This window comes from Mirounga angustirostris, unplaced genomic scaffold (assembly GCF_029215605.1).
Source record: "Mirounga angustirostris isolate CCGP_5_RB_7025 unplaced genomic scaffold, mMirAng1.0.hap1 SCAF_5, whole genome shotgun sequence".
Taxonomy (NCBI): Eukaryota; Metazoa; Chordata; class Mammalia; order Carnivora; family Phocidae; genus Mirounga; species Mirounga angustirostris.
In genome coordinates this window covers 66368040-66390000 of record NW_026991713.1, presented here as the reverse complement: position 1 = coordinate 66390000, position 21961 = coordinate 66368040, and the positions used below count along the sequence as shown (strand labels likewise).

At 38.2% G+C, this 21961-nt stretch overlaps 1 long non-coding RNA gene across 1 annotated transcript in view; it reads left to right on the top strand.

The window, feature by feature from the left end:
* The window catches only part of LOC123843820 (uncharacterized), a 188516-nt gene that overhangs the window by 125643 nt on the left and 40912 nt on the right, over positions 1-21961 (top strand). Inside the window, exon 3 of the long non-coding RNA XR_008505986.2 lies at positions 8730-8831. This is a non-coding gene — a long non-coding RNA (uncharacterized LOC123843820). The remainder of the gene's footprint in view (positions 1-8729; positions 8832-21961) is intronic.

Sequence of the window (21961 nt, the reverse complement as noted above, 5' to 3'; positions counted from 1 at the left end):
TTGGATGTGATTTTTGACTCTTGAATGAATTGTTTTGTTCCATTCATGAGAATAGTAGGGATTTTAACAAACATTATATAGTGTTTTCCATTTTTGAAGAACTTAAAGTTTGCATAGGTTTTTTTTTTTTTTTATTTTATTTTATTTTTTATTCTTATGTTAATCCCCATACATTACATCATTAGTTTTAGATGAAGTGTTCCATGATTCATTGTTTGTGCATAACACCCAGTGCTCCATGCAGAATGTGCCCTCCTCAATACCCACCACCAGGCTAACCCATCCTCCCACCCCCCTCCCCTCCAGAACCCTGTTTGTTTTTCAGAGTCCATCGTCTCTCATGGTTCGTCTACCCCTCCGATTTCCCCCGCTTTGTTCTTCCCCTCCCGCTACCTTCTTCTTCTTCTTTTTTTTTTTTTCTTAACATATATTGCATTATTTGTTTCAGAGGTACAGATCTGAGATTCAACAGTCTTGCACAATTCACAGCGCTTACCAGAGCACATACCCTCCCCAGTGTCTATCACCCAGTCACTCCATCCCTCCCACCCCACCCCCCACTCCAGCAACCCTCAGTTTGTTTCCTGCAGTTAAGAATTCCTCATATCAGTGAGATCATATGATACATGTCTTCCTCTGTTTGACTTATTTCACTCAACATAATACCCTCCAGTTCCATCCACGTCATAAAGTTTGCATAGTTTTATATACTGTTTAGTGAAACTATTATAGAGAGCTATATTTGATCCACATATATATACTTATATATGCCACACCATTAATGGTCCCTTTATATAATAATGATAACAATAATTCTGTACACTTGTATAGTGCTTAAAATTCTTTTACAGTTTTTTTTAATGTTTGAGAACTAGTTCAATTGTTTTTCATCATGTGCACAGATTAATCTCTACTCTTGAAAAAAAAATGGAACATCAAATTTATTTAACATGAGGTTAAAAAAAATGTATTTTTCTAACATGAAGAAAATGCAGTCAGATGGGCAGGGGAGGGGGAGAAAATGCAGTCAGGAGGGCATATAAAATTAATCCCTGTTGAAATGTTAATTTTATGATAACATTAGCTATGAAAGAAATCATGTGAGAGTCTGATACCATTCAAATCAGTTGATTTCTGTAGGACACAAACCACATGAATCCCTTGTGGTGTGGGGGAAGGGAGAACACAGTTATTTCTTACTTGATAACAGAATGCTATTTCTGCATCATTTTTATCGTAAAATCTCTCAGGAAGAGACAAATTACTTTTCTACCAGCTAAAACAAAATTAAACGAAACCTTATAATTTAATTCTTTCATTGCACAAACTGTAAGATTCCAGATGGTGGTGCTGTTCTCATAAAGGAAAGTATTCTACAAATTTTTTTTTAAGAAGTAAATTATTATAATTGCTCTTTTATTTGCAAATTAAGATGTTAAGACAACAATACAATATAGATAAAATTTCTATTAACCTTTAAAAAAATTACTGTTTTCAGGGCGCCTGGGTGGTTCAGTCAGTTAAGCAACTGCCTTCAGCTCAGGTTGTGATCCCAGGGTCCTGGGATGGAGTCCCCGCATCGGGCTCCCCCTGCTCTGCGGGGAGCCTGCTTCTCCCTCTGCTTCTGCCTGCCACTCCCCCTGCTTGTGCTCTCTCTCTCTCTTTCTCTGTCAAATAAATAAATAAAATCTTTTAAAAAAATAAAATAAAAAAATAAAAAGTTACTGTTTCAATATGGGTTTATTTTAATCTGTAGTGATTAATCAGCAATGTACTTAGCAAAAAGATAATGGTATATTTATTTATAGTGAGTAGTAATGTAAAAATTGGCATCACCATCCTTTGTATTTGAAAAGCAAAATGTCCAAAAAATGCCCTTATCTTTGCAAAACACAGTGCTGCATTTATGAAGATATTAAAACCTGTAGAAAAAGGTGCAAAGTTGAAGACAAAAGCATTACTAAGGTGGATAAAATAGCAGCGCTATTCAAATTCAAACAAGGAAGGAGACTGTTAAAGCCAAACAAAATAGAACTGCCAATAGCAATGCTTTTACCTTAGATAACGTTTTATTGTTATTGTTTGTTGTTGTTGTTTTCAGTTTGGCCTCCTTGGTGTGAAAGTCATAAAGAGAGAAAAGTAAATGCTTGCATGTCTTTATTTTCAAAAGTCACTTCCCAAGAGGTGGAAATTTCTTTCTATAAAATTTCCTATATGAGATAAGGCCCAAATATCTGGATGTGGCTCTCTCAGTACCTGTGGGTGCTTAAGGGAAAAATAGCACCACATATTTACTTAAATTAGATAAAAGCCAAATGTTTCTTGGGAAAGATCTGCAGCAGTTCTGTGAATCTGGGCAGGGGCTGGTCTCTGGGGTGGAAATTGTTACCCTGGCAGAAGCCCATATAAAAATGATGGAACAAAACTCTCACTGTAGGAAAATCAGCCACTCCCTATCAGGCCATTAGATACCCCATGCCCCTTCCCTCAGTCAAAGTGTCCTGAAACTTTTGGAACTATTTTCTATTTTTAGGGTAGCAGACAGCACAGTGACTCAGAAAGGAATCCAAAGACTTGGATTCCAGAATCTCATCAACTACTAACTTTTGGCCTTGGGCAATGCCTCACTTGTCTAAGCTGTTCTTATAAATAAATGAAAGGGCTGGACTAGAATATAGATGACCTCTGTGGCTACTTCCAAATCTGTATCTATAATTCTAGGTCAAAAACATTATTAGAGATGTAAATGTATATAATATTAATTATATGTTAATTAATATGAATATATGTACTTATGCATATTAAACATATATACTTAAACAAGAAGCAAAACCTATTATCTCACATAACAGGCAAGGGGATTGGGTGATTACAGGGCTGCTTAATTTAGCAGTCAGTGACATTATCAAGAATGTACATTTTTTTTCTATCTTTCTGCTCTGTCATCTTCACTATCTTGTCTTTTCTCCTTAGGCTTGTTCTCCACATGGTTGCAAAATGACTATCGTAGTTCTAGGTGTTACATGTAGGCATGACCCCATCAAATTGAAGAGGAGTCATTTCATTCTGTGACCTCTGGTTATTAACAAGGAAAATCTTTCCTTAAAGCACCCCTGCTACAACCCCAGGAGACCTGCTTCCATGTATCATATATCCTTAACCAAAATTGTTTATCACATGCCCATGTCTAAACCATGACTATCTTAGACCAATAAAAATTCCCTTTCTGGAGGAAGAAAGGACTAGATGCCCATATCTCAATGAAATCAGGCTTCTATTAACAAGTAAGAATTGAAGGAAGGAATGACAGGAACCAACAGGGCTAGCCACACTGCTAAATAGGGATTGTTTGATGTCACCATATCCATAGGCTAAGATCAGAAATATATTGCATGTGTAGAAACACTCTGTACCATAATAGATCTCATTGATCAATAATGGTCCAACTTTTTAATGAATCACATATTCAACATCAGATGTTAATTGGGGGGGAGGGACAAGAATAATAACTCCTGCCCACCATTTGGTCTTAAATTGCCAACATGATGCCCCATTACTCACATATACTTTAGAGTCTAATTCCTACAAACTTAGATATTCTCCTATATAATTACAATACATCCATCAAAATCAGGAAATTAACACTGATAAATTACTATTACCTAATTCTCAGAAACTGTTCAGTCAAATAGCATTGAAATTTAGGATAGAGCATGATGGAAAACATTTGGTGAGCATCAAATCAAAAGAAACAGGAATAGAAAAATTGCTGCGACAGGGACCAAGAAATTACTGGCCAGATGGAAGGAATAGATGATGTTTTCCTACTGCAGATTACAAAACCAAAACTAAAGTATGATATTACAGATATGAAAAAGAATAGGATATACTTTTTTAGCTTCTCTTGCTAATCAGTTTTGTCTCTTGGGAGGCTCCGAAGACCATCCTGGCCTGAATTCTGACCAGCAGAAAGGAGCCTCTGCACTAAGGGAATGCAACAGAAACCTTGTGAGAAAGCAGGTGCATCATCTCAAAGTTTTGATTATCAAATAAGGAGTTGTTCCGCATGGTTAGAATGCACATGAGGCTTGAGGAAAGCAGATTTCAAAAGTTTTGAGGAAAAAATTCACCATCTGAGACATGTTAAAAATAAAGTAGAACTCTGACAAAGTGAAATGTTCCCTAGGAATGTTCAATCTTGTGTTTTATAGAAGAGTATCAAACTGGTCATATTTAGGAATGTCAAGTCCAAATAACTGGGATGAGTTACTAGAGAGAGCATAAGTGCAATTATGTAATCTAGTAGAAGAGCCTACAAAGGGGCAGGTTCCTGGTTAGCAATACAGTTCTCTAGGGAAAGAAGAGGGTAAATATCATACTTACCTATCAGAGTTCAAATAAAGTTCTGCTTTGGAATACAGAATGATTTATTCATAGAATGAGATGTGTATACAGAAGGAAAATTAATTTTTGTTGAAGAGCAATACATTACAGAAGAAATTTTGATCAGTTAGAAAACTAATTGGAATCAGAATCAGCAAGAACTTGGGTTATGGAGTTATAATGGAGCTTGTCCCCCAGATCCTAAGGTACTCTGACTTTTGCAGTGAGACACAGTATTAAAAAATCATGACAACAAGGTTTATTCCATGGGTTACTACAGAACTTTCTTTCATAGCTTTGTAACCTTTTCAACCAGAGCTGGAAGAAAGCAAAGGGACCACAGCTGACAGCATCACATTACCCCACCCAAACCCAACAGGCCCTTTTCCCAACTCCTAGGCTATTGTGCAGCCACTTTGGAGGATGAGGGAGCAGAAGGTAGGGTAGGAAGTGACTGTAAATGGATGAAAGGTTTCTTTTGGGGGTGATGAAATGTTTTAAAATTAGGTTATAGTGATGATTGCACAACTCTGAAAGTATACTAAAGCCATTGAATTGTACACTCTAAATGAGTGAACTTTGTAGTACGTAAATTATATCATAATAAAGTTTAAAAACATATATATGCATGCATATATGCATATACATGTGTATATACACATACATATATATCCTATATATGTATATAAACTCTACAGGGGCATGGAGTTCCTGTGGGAATTGCTTGGAACTACAGCGTGCAGCATGATCTTGGAGTTGTCACATGTGTAACATGTTATAGGAAGGTATGATTCCTGTGAGAAGCAGATGTATAAATATACAAAACAGAAATCTGGCTTTTCCAGTGTCTGGTTTTGAGGCAGATGCTTTGGACAGGCCTGGTTTGATATTATCCTCTCCTGGAACAAAGGTTGTAAGATCAAGGGTCCCTCCATCTAGGATGCCTTATTCTGAAATGAAGCCCTTCTAAGGCCTGTTTTCATTGTTCTCAATACCTCAGGTAAATTTATAAAAAATGTATAACTTTTGCCTCCCGAACACAAACTTCTTTATATATATATAAGACCTGCTTTTCAACCATGGTTCAAACCCAATGTAATTTACTTTTGGCCTACCTGATTTATCCACCTCTAAGAGAGGTATGTTAGAAATTTCCATTATAATTGGGAGTTTTTACCATCTCTTTGCATGCCCACCAGTCTTTTCCTTATTTACTAATGCTGTAATGTTAGAGACAGAATGGATTTATGATTGCTCTACTCTCTTAGTGAATTGTTCTTTCTATCAATATGAAATATTCCTTGTTCTCCTTCTTGGAACATTGCATCTTCAATTCTATTTTGCTTGACATGAATGTTGCTGTAGTTGCTTTCTATTTCTCCACATTTGCCTGGAAAATGCCTTTATTTTCCCTTTTTGTTTCAGCTGTGTCTCTTACGAATAACATATAGTTGAGGTCTCTTTCTTTCTTTTATTTTGCTTTGTTTCAGACCAGCCTGAGTATCTCTGCTTTTTAATAAAGGAATTCAATCCATTCATATTGTCATGAATGTTGATTATTATACTTATTTCTGCCATATTATTTTATTTCCTTTTTGTAATAGTCTCATACTTAGAGAACACTTATAAGAATAGTCCGAAGGATGCCAATATACTTTTCACTCAGATTCACCGTCTGTTAACATTTTGCCACATTCTTGATCATTCTCTCTCTTGATAAATACACCACCTATATGTCATATGTATATTACATAGTTATATATACATAGTTATTTTTCATTTCTGAACCATTTGAGAGTACATTGTGAAGATCATATCCCTTTATTCCTGTATGCTTCAGTATGAGTATTCTAAGGAAAAGAAAATTATCCTACAGACCATAGTACCATCATTGAAATGATATTTAGCATTGTTATATTACTATTATCCAATCTAGAACCCGTCTTCAAATTTTTCCCAGTAATATGTCTTATGGCAATTCTTTTCCACCCCGGTTTCCAATCCAGGATTGTGCATTGCTTTTAGCTGTCATGTTTCTTTAGTATCCTTTAATCTGGAACATTTCTGTAGTCTTTATTTTATTTTCATGATTTTGACATTTTAAGAGTATAGGTCAGTTTGTACCTCCATCTGGGTTTCCTATCATCTTGTTTTATGGGTTTTGTATTTTTCATTGCTTATTTTCTCTTCTTCCTGGTCTTTTATTCAACTGTTGAAGTTTTTTGTTTATCTGTTTTGGTTTGGTTTGGTTTTAGTTACATTTAGTTGCTCTGTTGGCTTGGAAGTTACACAATCTATTTCTATTTTTCTAATGGTTATTTTTAGATGTTTAATGCCTAGTCAACATATTTTTTATCTAGAATTATGCAGCATTTAACTCCACCCTAAGATTAGATGAACTTTTGCACACTTTCATTTACCAGCTCCCTCTGCTCCCGCTGCCATTTTCTCCCCTGAGATCATCTAGGATTTTAATTTCTGATTTTTATTTTTTATTACTCCTCCAATAATTAAGGGTTAAGTGTAATTTTTTCTGGTTTCTTAACACCCCTCTTTCTTGTTTTATCTATCCTATCTATCCTATGTCTTCTACTTGGGCTTATTTTTTCATTATTTGCAAGTACATCTTTACTAGTTTTTTCAGAAATGATTTATGATTGATACATTTTTTGAGACTTTACATTTACAAAAATGTCTTTCTTTTCATACTATAGCTGGGTCAAAATTTTGGGGTCAGTTTTTTTTTCCTCAGAATTTTGAAGATGTTCTAATTTCTTCTTGATTTCAGTATTATTGATGAGGTCTGATGCTAATATTATCTTTGTTCTTATGTAGGTTATCTGTTTTTTACTCTCTGAAGCCTTTATTTATTTTATTTTTTTAAAGTAAGCTCTATGCCCAGCGTGGAGCTTGAACTCATGACCCTGAGATCAAGAGTTGCATGCTCTGCTGACTGAGTCAGCCAGATGCCCCAACTCTCTAGAGCCTTTAGAATGCCCTCTTTATTCTTTTTGTTCTGAAATTTCACAAGAATGGATCTAGATGTAAGTTTTTGTTGTTTTTTTCTTTCATTTATCCTGCTTAGGACCTATTAGATACCAATATGAATATTTTTTTCTCTCAGAGAAATTTTATTTTACTAATTCCTCAATTATTTCCTCTCTTATATTCTCTCTGTTCTCTCTTTCTGGAACCCCTATTAAATGGCTATGGGAATCTGAGTCAGTCCTTATGTCTGTTTACTTTTCTTTCATATTCTCTTTGTCTTTTCCCACTATGTTTTGAGACAATTCCTTAACTTGGTATTTCAAAATGCTGCTCATATGTGTCCATTCTACTATTAACTCCCAAATTGATCTTTTTATTTTTTATTTTTTATTTTTTTTTTAAAGATTTTATTTATTTATTTGACAGAGAGAGACACAGCGAGAGAGGGAACACAAGCAGGGGGAGTGGGAGAGGGAGAAGCAGGCTCCCTGCAGAGCAGGGAGCCCGATGTGGGACTCGATCCCAGGACCCTGGGATCATGACCTGAGCCCAAGGCAGTCACTCAACCGACTGAGCCACCCAGGCACCCTGATCTTTTTATTTTAATTATCAAATTTTTTATTTCTACAATATTCAGTTAATGTTTTAGCTACAGTATCCTACACCTTTCCAGTGATATTTTTTATACTTACTCTGAAACTTTGTGAGGTCTTTTAAATCTTATTCTTCAAAATTCTTTATTTGTTGAATTTTGGCTTTTCTTCCAAGGTGTTACTTTTCCTCAAATGTTTGCATAGTCTTGGTTGCTTGTTCATCTTTTTGAGAAACAGTAAATGTTTCTGTTCTGTTCAAACACTGTGCTGGACAGGCAAGATGTGCTAGGGGTTCAGGTTGGTGGTGCTGGTAGTCTGTCTTCTCCTGGTGTCCCTTCTCCAACCCTTAGAGGGCACTCTTGGTTTCTTGCCCTGTTGTCCAGCTCCAGACACAGCTTTGGGTTAATACTACTCCTACTTTTGTCTTGCCTTTGTATATTTCCCTGTATCTTTCAGAGTCTTACTTGACTTGCCCACTGCCCCTTTCCTGCTATTGGCTGAAATTTCCTGAGAGAAGAGGAGAATTGGATGATGAGGTCTTGGCTACTCTCAGATTTGTTATTGTTGTTTTACCACGTCTTAGGAACTCAGAGAGTTACAAATCTCTACAGATTTGAAGAAAAAAGAAAGTATGTTTAACCAACAAAGTTGGGATCCCTACTCAGACCAGACAGTACTCTCTTCTTTAGCCTCAAATGCTAGTTAAAACTTGGGATATGAAATTAGGAAAACTGATAGAGGTTCCATTTCTGCCACTTTTTCTAGGAGTTGTGACCCATCTCTGAACCTCAATTTCTTCATCAAGATGCTGAGGATAGTACATGTCTTCTGTGATGATGAAATATGGCAGAAAAGTGAACATACTTGGTGAGTGTCAAAGAGCTACTCAAAAGCCATTATTCATTACACTAAATAATGCCTCCTCAGACCTTGCAGTGGGGAGGAGTAGGAAATACTACATAAAGGAAGGAGAAGAACATGAGAAAGTAGGAGAACATGAGAAAAGATTGATATGACCAAGATAGGGGAAGAGGAGATTGACACAAGCTTTTGCCCCAGACTTCTGTTGTATAATCAATGCACTCAATTCCTTAGACTTTTTAAAACCAAGATTTTCTGTGTGTCAAATCAGAAACCCTGCCTTACTTATGGTATAAAATCTAGCCAAAAGAATCACTGTGAAGATTCTTATTTAACCAGAGCAGATAATTGGTTATGAGGGAGAGGGAGGAAAGGGTGGCTACTGAAACTTAGTAGCTAGGATTATAAAATCATATTAACTTTTCCCTAGAACTTTTTCAAAGCAACAGTTTTATATGTATCTTGTTCTCTGTGTAAAAGAACTCGGAGTATGTAAAATCTGAATCTGAAAATATCTTCTATAAAGTGGGGACTTTGTAGTGGGTTTTTTCCCCCTCAATGATGAAAAACTGGATAGAACCATAAACACTGCAAACAATCTGAAATCCATGTGGGCTGGACTCATAACCAGAGTTCCCACTAGGATCCCGTTCCTCAGAGGTTTGTCATGCTCTTCCTTTCTTTAGAGAATGCAATTTCTCAGCCAATTCAGCCCAAGATGTGCTGCAGTTACAGTACTCACTTTGGGGCTTAATGTTAAAAGGGCCAGTGAGCATCAGTAATACTACAATGCAATGGATAGAGAGATTTCCTTCCGATGTGCTTTCATGTGGGTTATAACAGATGGCCTTAGCTAAGATTGGAATTTTGTGTTTTACTTCTTGGTTAAAATAATTCTTTGCCAAAATGTTTTCTCCACTAGTGTGAAAATGTCTAGCTGAATCAAAATGTTGCTGCCTGCATACGGATTTCTTATGTTGGCTGATCATCATTTTTTTTTTTTTAAGGGAGGAGAGAATATTTGAATATTTGCTTCCCTCCATTTTCATTCAGGGATTATTTTGTCATATAGGATTCAGCATGGTTTACCCACAGTCACTCACTTTTCTTGGAATTAAATGGAGGAAGAGTTTGGTCCAAGGTTTCCTACTTTTTAAGATGAAGACACCTAGTGATGGTCAGCGTTCCAGGAGGGAGTGGATTTAATAGACCAGGAGAAGGGCAAGAGACTGGACATCATCTGGGGATATTTTCAGCTAGATCAGCCAGATTGTTATTGACCTAAAGCTGGCAGCTTTTCTGTGGCCGGCATAATATGGATATAGTGAGCTCAGCCAATTCGCAACTGACAGGCTCTCATATTTCTAGACATTCCAGCAGTTGTTCCCAGAATGTAGATTTCATGGACAAGTACAATTAAAAATAAAAGAAGTATGGAGATAAATAGAAGACCAAAAATCTTGGAATAACGGTCAGCTCTTTAAATGGAGGAATTTCAAATATATAAAAAAGTTTCTTTCTAATGTCCTTCATTTTCTCATTTGTTTTCCTGACCATTGAAAATCAGTTCTTGGGTCAGCCCTGGGACACACAAATAGATGTTTGGAAACCACTGTCCCTAGTCCATGGAGTAGCTTGTGACTTTTCTTTTTTAAGATTTTATTTATTTATTTATTTATTTATTTATTTATTTATTTGAGTGGGAGAGAAAGAGAGGGAGAGTGGGAAAGAAAGAGAGAAAGGGGGAGGGTCAGGGGGGAAGGGTCAGAAGGAGAAGCAGACTCCCCACTCAGCGGGAAGCCTGATGCAGGACTTGATCCTGGGACTCCGGGATCATGACCTGAGCTGAAGGCAGTCGCTTAACTGACTGAGCCACCCAGGCGCCCAGCTTGTGACTTTTCAATCTGCAAATCCACTTCAGAAACTTAAATAGCACCTACTATGTGGGAAAATAAAAGTGAATGAAAGCTTTCCATTGAAAATACACTTGTGTAACCAATTATTCAGAACACTTCACCACTAATGTCTTGAGTTCATCATTCTTTCAAAAATATTTGTGCAATTATAATCACTCAAATAGCTGTTTTTGGCTTTTATTTCAATCGCAAATCTGAAAGACCCTGCGGTGAGTAAAAGGCTAATGTTTAAGAATTAGGAGTGTTTTTGTATTTGAGCTGATGATTTTAAATCCCTGCTTGCTGAAAAAGCAAAAAAGCTGAAGTATGAAAAACTATGATGATGAGTATGTACATCCCAGCGAGCTCGTTTCTTTGGTGGTATGTGTGTGTGCCTAAGAAGCTAGAATCAAGATAAATGAATTGCAATCTTAATAGCATGCTCCCAGAAAACCAAAACTGCATTTCTCTTTTGTCGGGGATGGAAATGTGCACTGTTGCCCAATTAAGGAAAGGTTGACTGAAGGTGAGGATGGTTTCACTATTCTGCCCTTATTGCTCAACAAGCTTGTTTAACAGGCTAAATGGGAGGGAGGGTACTGCTTCACGCCACGTGTTATTGGGCAGTCGCCAAAGACAGTTTAAAAAATAAACTAAAATAAAACTGCTCAAGCATCTAATGCCGTGGAGTACAAGATTGACGTGTTGGGGCTCGCAGTTTTCGTTACAGCAAACTAATTACCACACACGTAATTTCTAGTTATGGATAAGGAGCCATTAGCGCAGCATCTAGTATTTTTCCTATTATCTCACCCTGGAATCTTGCAAATTAATAGAGGTGTTACCTTATTATGGGAAAAGATTGTATCCGACAATGATCTCAGGCACTGAAGGAATGGGCTGACCCCGCAGCACATGTGAATTTTTCACGCTTCTTGGAGACTAGTGTTCTTAAACTCCCACTGACATTAATTTTTACTGGTAAGCTTTTGCCCTTCCGGCCCTACTTCTACGGCTCAGCAGACCATAAATGTGATGTCACAGTGTAACGCTCTCGGTCCTTTGCCAGGAGTCTCTGCTGTGTGCACACGTTCTTGATGAGACTCTACCCAGCTTTGACTCTTAACTGCATCAGTCTCTGCGAACGACCCTTGTGAAAAGAACTCCTTTAAAGCATGGGTGTGTTTGGCTTTTATACAATGGTCCAGTCACAAACTCGGTGACAACTCTACCATGAGTAGCCCATTTGGGAATTCAGAAGAGCTAGGGTTGCATTTGGACTCTTTTTAACCACAACATTCTTTTGGCTTTTACACTGGCCTCAAACGTGTTTTAAACAGTGATTTTGTTCTTGCTGAGTAGAGTTTTCTCACTGGTTTCTGCCGAAAAGTGGAACACAGGCCCACAGATAAGAGCATCACAATGAGAATAGGTAACCTTTGCTGCAGGCTTACTAGGTGACAGGTACTGCACTGAGCGATTGACAATGTGCTGTCCCCTTTATTCCTCACAACCACTCTGTGGAGTGGCTGTGATTATTGCCATTTCATGATTGAGGAAATTGAGCCTGAGAAAGATGAAGGAAACCTGCCCAAAGTCACGTAGCTTGTATGTGGTAGAAGCCCGATTCCAGCTAAGGTCAGTCTGAGTTCAATGCCATGTTCCTACCTCCTTACCTTTTCTCCTAGGCAAGCCATTTGTCCTTGGGCTGGGTGGGGAATCCTGGAAGAGAAGATCAGGCATCACACACACACACGCACACACACACACACACAAGTCTAGGTTTGCTTCCAATCAAACATGGAATTAGTACTTGTAGAGCTGACTGAGGGGGAGTCTCTACTTGGCTTAGGGCACCAACTCCCTCCAAAAGACAGTCCGTTCTTGAAGCGTCTGCTGGTGGAAGGTGGCCCCGATATGCTATTTTGCTCAGGCCAGTTCTCCACCCCAAGAATGAAGCTTTTCCCCTTCCCCAACCACCAAGGATCACTTTCCAAACAGGAGGCCCAAGCCAGCTCCCTAAAAAGCAGGGTATGATGGATGCCTCTTTGACAAGATGGAGGACATGTTTCCTGTGTTATTCTCATTTTATGTGGAGGTTTGATCTAAGGCTTCACTTGGAGGCAATGCTGTAGTACTCGTGGATAGGTGACCCTGCCTTATGAGGACAGCCTCCTTTGTCAGGTAACACTTCCCTTTACCAACTGGCCATATAAGGTGGACCCTGCTTACCAAATTCCTCTCTGTGGTAAATAGCGTTATGCAATTCTAGCCTAAATTTAATATATTTGCAAATGCATTTACAAATGTATTACAAAGGTATTCGACCACCTCCTCCAAAGATAGGAAAATTGGAAAAGTAGCCATGTTTATAGAACTCAAAACTAAAAAATAATACAGAATAGGGGTGCCTGGCTGGCTCAGTTGGTAAAGCCTGTGACTCTTGATCTTGAGGGTTGTGAGTTCAAGCCCTACGTTGGGTGTAGAGCCCACTTTAAGAAATAAATAAAAAATAATACTGAATGAATAGGAATTCCAAAATGACAAACATTTCAGCATACCCGTCTAAAATGGTGATAAACAGAACTCTTCTTTCTCAAGGCAACCAGGCTCTGAAGACACAGGGTATATTGAAAGTTTCCTACTCCCTGAAAGGGTTTTGGAATTCTGCTTGATTGCCAGAAGTATTTGGCGTAATATTTAGAGAGTGAGATAACACCAAAATGAGTCTGTTTGGAATTATCCCAGTGTCTGCTATAAATTCTCTTAAGCCTCAAGGATAAGAGATGAGCTGGGCAAAAAGAGCTTCCTTTGAAACCCCCTTTGCTGAAAGCTGACTTGTTTTATTTTAGAGAAAAGCTGGAATGATAGGAATTCTATTACCTAAATTTCTTCTGTTGAACTTCTCTTTAAGAAATATCCTGGAAGATTTTAAGATGATCCAATCACTTGCTAAAATAAAATTGAGCAATAACTTTTGGAGGACCTTTCTTAGATGTGACCTTGTATCTGTGTGCTGCTTAGTCAATGGGTTGGTTTGTAAGGGAAGTATAACCAGGGACAACAGTTCATGAATGCATTGCTCTAAGTAATGGATGATGCACAGACGATAGTCCGCCTAGCATAATTTGGTCTTGAGTTAACTGATATTTGGAGTCGTATTTTAGCTTGTTTCTTCGGTGTTCTTGCATTTGGTGTGAAACTGTCCACTTTCTCCAAGAGGCCATCCATAAATTTGAAGGAATTATTAGTGTGGAGTTGGGAGCAAGGCAATTTAAAAGTTCACCACGGGTCCAATCAGAAGAAAAGAGCAATTTATATGCCTGGTTAGTATATGGATTGGTGTGTCTTGTCCTTTACCTAACAGTAATTGGAGCAGAATAAAATGGGTCGCAGGAATTATTGAATCAAGTCAATTTCATCTGTAACTTCCCAACTAATCCCAAACATGGGTTATTTTCAGAATAAAGGCTTCTTTTTGTGTTTTTAAAAGTGAAACAAAAAGGATGAGACACAGAATTAAAAAAACAACAACAACAATATAGACACATTAATCTAGGGCAAAACAATTCCCTTCATTTATAGCAGTGGGTCTCAAAAAAAAATAAAATAAATTAAAAAATAAAATAAATAAATAAAAAATAAAATAAAATAAAATATAGCAGTGGGTCTCAAACTTTAGTATGAATCAAAATTGTCTAGGGAGCTTATTGAGGATGCACATTCCTGGCCCTACCACATGATTTAATAGGTTTGGGAAGGACTCAGGAATTTACATTTTGAAGAGGCATCCAACTATTCTGATTCAGGTAACCCACAGATCATACTTTGAAGGATATTGAAGCCATCTGAGAAGAGATTAATGTCTGTAGATGCTAATATAGCATTTCCTCAGGGAGTGGAAACTTCAGGTAGAGAAGCTTGAACAGAGAACCCATCTTTGGTCTGGAGCTTGCATATAGTTTCATTTCCTTTGGATCAGATAAATGACATCCAGGAAAAGGTGGGAGCAATAGCAACACACGTGTGTGCACACACACGCACAAACATAATTTCTAGACTCATTAATATTTTCTGCACATATATTCTGAGATGCCTATTTAATCATTAGCAAAGACTTTCTTTACATTGAGTAAACCTTTGACCTCTCTTATTTTCTTCACATCTGGACCACGTAGAACTCTCCAAACCCCAACCAGCACTCACAAGGGACCTCTCAGCTAAGACTTACACTGCTCCAAGTTTGGGGGGAACTTCTGGACTTTTTTTTTCTTTCCCTCCACCTGCCTCTGCATTGACTAGACTCTCCTGTCCAGATCCATCGAGATAAGCTCTGACCTGGCCCAGTTCCTGATCCCATTTCGTCTGAGATAAGCAGGATGTTAACAGATTTAGATTCCTACGCTAAACCAGCAGGATTTAGTATTTAAATTATCTCCCATTCATTCAACAACATGTGAGTGCCTACTCAATATTTGAGTGCCTACTATGTGCCAGGCATTGTTCTAAACATTTGGGATACATTAATGGACCCGACAGAAAAATCCCTGACCTTATAGAGCTTATATTCCAGTATAAGAGAGAGGCAACAAACAACATAATTAAGGCAATAAATCCTATGAGAAAATGAAAAAGTAGATCAGGGTGTGTGCACATACGTGTGTGTGTGTGTATTTATGTGTTGTGGTATTACATGGAGCGGTCAGGGTAAGCCTTATTAAGAAAATGAGAATTGTGCAAAGATTAAAAGATGGGAGGAAGTTAGAGGATATTTGTGGAGAAAGCATTCTAGCCAGAGGGATAAGCTAGGGCAAAGACCCTATGGCAGGGATGTGCCTTGTATGCTCAAAGAATAGTCAGGACGCCAGTGTAGCTGGAACAGATTGAACAAGAGGCTAATAGAAGGAGACAAAATAAGAAGTAATGCTAGGGAAAGTCAAGAAAAACTTCAACTTTTTTTCTGCAAGCTGCTAGAAGATTGGAGTTGACTTCACCTGAGGAAGGGAGGGCTGTGGTTGGAGGAGGGCTGACATGGAGCAAGTTTAGGGAATAGGGAGAAATCAAGAGATTTGTCTTGAAAATGTCAGACAACCAAGTGGAGTTGTTGAGTAGGCACTTGGGTTCTCGAGCTTGGAGTTTGAGAGCAAGGTAAATATGGGAATCATCAGCATATAGATTTTATTTAAAGGCATGGAACTGATTTAAGTTATCAAGATACAGATAAAGAAGAGGTTCAGGTTCTATGATCTGGGGAACTCCAACATTAAGAGGATGAACTAAGAGAAGCAAACAGCAACAGAAACTGAGAGGAAGCAACCAGAGAGGTAGGATAAAAAACAAGAGAATGTGGTATGCTGGGAGAATATTGAAGAAGAAGGAGAGCATCATAAGCTGACAAGTGAAGGTCTGAGGTTTGACCATTGTAATTTACCACATGAAGGTCATTGGTGACCCTGCCAAAAGCAATTTCAGTGGAGTTGTGGGGGTAAATGATTGGAGAGGGTTCAAGAGGAATAAAAGGAAAGTAAGTGGAGACAGTAAATATACACCATTCTTTCTAGGAATCCTGCTACAGATGGAAAGGAAAAGAAATGGGACAGGAGCTAATAAGGGATTAAGAGAGATGTTATCACTGTTGTTTTTAAATGGGAGAAATATAAATATGCCTTTATGACTAATAAGGATGATCTAATAGAAAAAGATTGGAAGTGTGGGAGAGACAAAGTAAAATTGCTAGAGCAATGTCCTTGATTAGATGAAAGGCGTCAGAGTCCACATGTACAGGACTGGCTTTGTAGAGAGTTCAGGTAGTTCATTTAGGATCGCAGGCAGGAAAGCTGAGCATGTGGGAGATGATGCCATTGGGTAAGTACATGAGGTGGTGTGAGTCTGGGGAAGTTCTCTTCTGATACTTCCATTTTCTCAGTGAAGTAGGAAATAAAAATCACCTATTAAAAATGAAGATGTGGGCGCCCAGTTGGTTCAGTTGGTTAAGCGACTGCCTTCAGCTCAGGTCATGATCCCAGGGTCTTGGAATCGAGTCCCACATCAGGCTCCCTGCTCCCAGGGGAGCCTGCTTCTCCCTCTGCCTACCGCTCCCCCATCTTGTGCTCTCTCTCTCTCTGTCAAATAAATAAATAAAATCTTAAAAAAAAATGAAGATGGAGATGAGGTTTTGGGGGCTTAAGGAAAGAGGAGGAGGTGTGAAAAGGTTATCTGAGAGAGTGGGAGAATGAGCGATCTTGGTATGTATGGTATGGTTGCCCGTAGGCATTAGGGGCACAGTTGTGGTTTCTGTTTATAAATTTAAAGTGCAACTTGTCTCAAGTTTGTGATTTTTCCCCAGTTATATTTAGCTACACAGGTGCAGACACAGAATAGGCTGAGAATTGGATTTAACACAGGAAGAATAGGGAAGGCACTCTCAAGAGTAATTAATTGAAGAAAATTTAAAGGAGGGACAATTTTCAAAGGTATGGGCAATGTCAAGGGAACCAGCAAGCACCCTTGCAGCACCTCAAGGTTGGCACCAGGAGGTAGCCATTATTATGCCCAGGATGAAAGGGCAGGAGATGAGTAGTTATCAGAACTCCATGAGAGGTGCAACTACAGGAGAAGGACCTGTCAGTCCAAGGCTGTGGCCCTAGAGAAACTCAGCCACTGCTGAACTGCAGCCTGATATGGAGGGAGCAGGGGATTAATACCCCTACTCCTTTTTCTCCTTCCCTTTCCTGCCTGCACCTCTCATTGGTTGAGCCTAACTGGTAGCTAAAAGGTAAGAGAGTCTTGTGGAACCATCTATAAAGGGCAACTCCTAGCAGACAGAGCAGAGTAGAGAAGGATGGATCTGGAGGAGCAAACACAGAATATCTAGCTGGACCAGAGGTAGGTGTGTGTGTGTGTGTGTGTGTTTTAAGACTTTATTTATTTATTTGACAGAGAGAGAACACAAGGGCATGAAGGACAGAGAGAATACAGAGGACTTGTCATCTGCTAACGGTGAAGGGTAGTTGGCCTTCAGGTAGCAGAAGGAGTGAGGATAGGAGGTAAAGGTAGGAGGTGGTCAAAAAGGTCAAAATTGAGATTATGGAGGAGTTTCAGGGATTGACAATGACAAGATCTAGATATTATGATGTGAGTGAGTGGCTGGATAGGGTGCAAGACAAAGTCATTGAGAGTGGGGAGGTCAAGGAACTAAGAGGTCAGACCTGGGAACCCAGACACTGGGTTCAAGAGTTACTCCCAGACCACTGCTTAGTGTTATCAGATATGATAGTTGGGTCCTTCTGTTGCTCTGCCTGCTTGCTGCCTCAGCTGGTGGCACTGGTTTTTGCCTAAGGCCTGGTTCCTAAGTTCTAACCAGTACTTTGTTTAGTACTCTGGTCCCTTCTAGAAGTGGAGAATTGCTCTGAAGTCCAGGACAGTTGACTATGGCTCTTTTGTCTTTGGTGAAGTTTCCTGGCCAATGCCTATGTTTGTCCTGACCTGGGAATCACTTCTGAGTTCCTGTTGTAGAGTTTCACCACTAGGAGGAACCTAGCCACTTTCTCCTTGGATTCTTGTAGCTTTGACAGATGGCTGATCATGACTGAAATGATATGACAGTCCCTCTGGGTCTCCCTCACCTCCCCAAACCTTCAGAGTCAGTTTGGCAGCTGGACAGATTCCCTTAAGAGCCTGTCCTCATGCAGAATCTCTTAACCTCCCTACCTGTTCATATTCCTATGAGGCCATTTTACCTTGAGTCAGAGGACTAAGTTATGAAATACTACTGAAGGGAGGATTTATAAATGGACACAGAAGTGGCAGGTACTAGACACATAACAATCTTTTCCAGAGAAATCGTAGGGCCAACTTCAAATCCTCCATACTTAGAGTTCCTTCTCAAAAGATTTGGTTCACATAGCATACCTTTTGGTTCATAGCTAAAAACTAAACACTATGTTAAACCTTTCTGGTAAAGGAAAATCATATGAGTTATATATAAAGCACATGATATAAAACAGAAATAGCTTTCCAAATGCCCTATAAATTTTTAGAGCTAGAGCAATGATAAATGTTGAAAGAAAAAAGAATATCAGCGATACTTTGACAATGCTAGGAATGAGATGCTGCTTCTACCTGACATAATAAAACAGAGAATCTAGAGTCTGCTAATAATCAGTTAGAAATAAAGATGGAGAGGGGCACCTGGGTGGCTCAGTCAGTTGAGTGTCTTCCCTCGGCTCAGGTCGTGATTCCAGGGTCCTGGGATGGAGCCCCACATTGGGCTCCCTGCTCAGTGGGGAGCCTGCTTCTCCCTCTCCCTCAGCCTTTCCCCCTCCTCTGCTTGTGGTCTCTCTTTTGCTCTGATCTCTCTCTCTCAAATAAATAAATGAAATCTTTAAATAAAGATGGAGAAAAAGATTCAGTTTTAATAGTGACAAAAACTATAAAATTCTTAGGAATAAATTTTAAAAAGAAGGTATATGACCTATATGAAACAGACTGGAAAATCTCTCTGAATGATATAAAATAAGATTCACACAACTTGAGGGACACTTTTATTTTGGATGGGAGGAAGACTCACTATAAGAAAAATGTCTGTTCTTTCCAAATAAATGAGATTCATGTATTGGAATTCCAACTTGAATCCCAATAAGCTTAAAAAAACCTGGGCAAAATATTTTAGAGTGAAGATAGAAGGTTAAATATCTAAACGTGACCAATAATTTTTTAGAAGGATTGAGAGGGGCATGCCTCACCAATTATTAAGACATTATATGAAACAACTGTGACTGTAGTTAACACCGTCTTGTGTTATTAAAATTTGCTGAGAGAGTAGAAATTAAATGTTCTCACACACACAAAAAGATACATATGTGAGGTGATGGATGTGTTAATTAACTAGATAGCAGGACTCCTTTCACAATGTATAGCCCAAATGCTCTTAACATCTTACAACATATGTAGTAAACAAAGCATTCCTTTGCCCCTCTTACATAAATTAATAAGCAAAAGATAAACAATCTTATTGAACAATGGATAAAGAATGTGAATAGGCATTTCATAAGAAAGAAAATGAAAATGGCAATAAATATGTGAAAGAAATGATCAATTTCATTAATAGTTTAGAAATTTAAAATAAAATTAAAAACAAGATCCCATTTTTTTGTTATTAAAAACTTTAAAAGTGTCACAGCTTCCATTTCTGGTGAGGATGCAGAAAAAGGGGCAGATATGTATTATTTGTGGGTGTGTGGATTATTACTGGTAGTTTAGAAAGTAATTTGGTAATTTCTATTAAAATTAAGTAACACAGATCTTTTGGCCCAGCAGTCTCACTTTGGGGATGTTTATCCTAGAGAAATTTATAAGGTCCTGAAGGCATGGATATTTATTATAGCCTATAAACCATAAAAATCTGTATGTCTATCATGAAAAAAGATTGAAAAAATATATATCCTGGCTTATCCATACCAGATTAAACTCATCCAGTCATAGAATAAGTTTAATCTGTGGGTACTGTGTTGGAAGGAAATCCAAGATCTATTGTTAAGTGGGAAAAAAATTAGATAATTTGCTTAGTGTTTACAGTACAATATATACTACTCTGAGTTTCTGTTCATGTTTTAATGAAGTCATTTAACCCTCACAGCAATTCTGTAGAAAGGTTCTGTTATTACTTCCATTTTACAAAAGCAAAATCAGGCATCAAGATATTGAAGTAACATATCTGAGCTTGCAGATCCAATAAATTTGAATCCAGACAGTCTGATTTTAGAATCCATGTGCGTAACCATCATGCTGAAAGTTACATTTTGGATGTTCCAAAAACAAACAGAGATTATTAACCATTTCTTAATACATCTCTGTAATGTTTGACTTGTTGCAAGGAGAGGCTTATAATTTTTAAAACACCTATCAAGAAAAATGTTTTAAAATTAAATTTAAAAAATAAAAAAGTGTTTTAATTACTATATTGTACCCTTGAAACTAATACAATGCTATATGTTAACTGGAATTAAAATAAAAACTTAAAAAGAAAATTAAAAGGGGGAAGAAAAACACATCAAGGAGCATGATGCTGAATCCTGCATCTAATTATCCCACTTACAGAGGGAAGGTGACTCAGTGTAAACTCTTTATTGGTTCACTCATTCAACAAATATTTATTGAACACCTACCTATCCTATTTAAGAGAGTAGACATAAATCCTGCTCTCGTAGAGTTACAGTCTAGCTAGAAAGAGACAAACAAGCTAACTAAAGCATTTCAGATGGTAATAAGTGTTCTAGCAACAAAATAAAACAAGATAAGGGATATAGGAAGTGAGGTATGAGTGTTATGGGTAGGTGAGTAGCTAATTTTTGTGGAACAGTCAGAGAAGATCTTAGGGATAAGGTGACATTTGGGAAGAGAACTGAAGGCACTGAAGTAACTGCCACGTGGGTAACTGTGGGAAGAGTGTGACAGCAGAAGGAAGAGCAAGTGCAAAGGCTCTGAGATCAGAGTATGCTTGGTATGTCCAGGGAACTAGAAGGTCAGTGTGGGGTAAGGGTGGTCAGGAGGAAGAGATTCTGGGAAGACCATGTAAATAAAGGATCTAGCTTTTTCTACGAGGGCTATGGGAAACCATTGGAGGATGTTGAACAATGACATGATATGTCTTACTAACCAATGATGAATATTAGTTGGTCATTTCAAATTTGAAGGTAGTGCAGTATTTGCCAATCACTCCACACAGGACACATTAGACACTGCAGTGAGTGTCTCCTGAGAGTATTATTGAAAAAGAGAATTTTCAAATGGCCTGGGAATGTTTTCAGGGAAGTCTGAGAGGGCAACTGAGTGGGATTCCAGAAAGGGTTGGAAATCCCATCCTCGTTTGAATGGACCCTGCTGACAGAATGTGCTGTCCATGTAGTTTGCTTGGTGCCTATCCCATTCAGAGAAAGAACCTTGGAAAACTGATAAGGACATTTTATTCCAGAAGGAGTATTGTTTGTTTGTTTGATTTTCGGCAAAGGGAAGATGGTTCATAGGACTTACCTAAGGCCTGACCTCTTCCCCCCCAAAACAAACAAACCAGACCAAAACAAAACAAAACAAATAAAACCTCCAGGATTTTGATAGGCCAAGAAAGCTCAGAATAACATGATCATTTCAAATATATTTTACACATTGTGGGCCCAGGCAAACTTAGTGTCTTAGGTTGGGTTCCCCAGAAGCAAATCTTAAGACTGATTTGTGTATAGATCA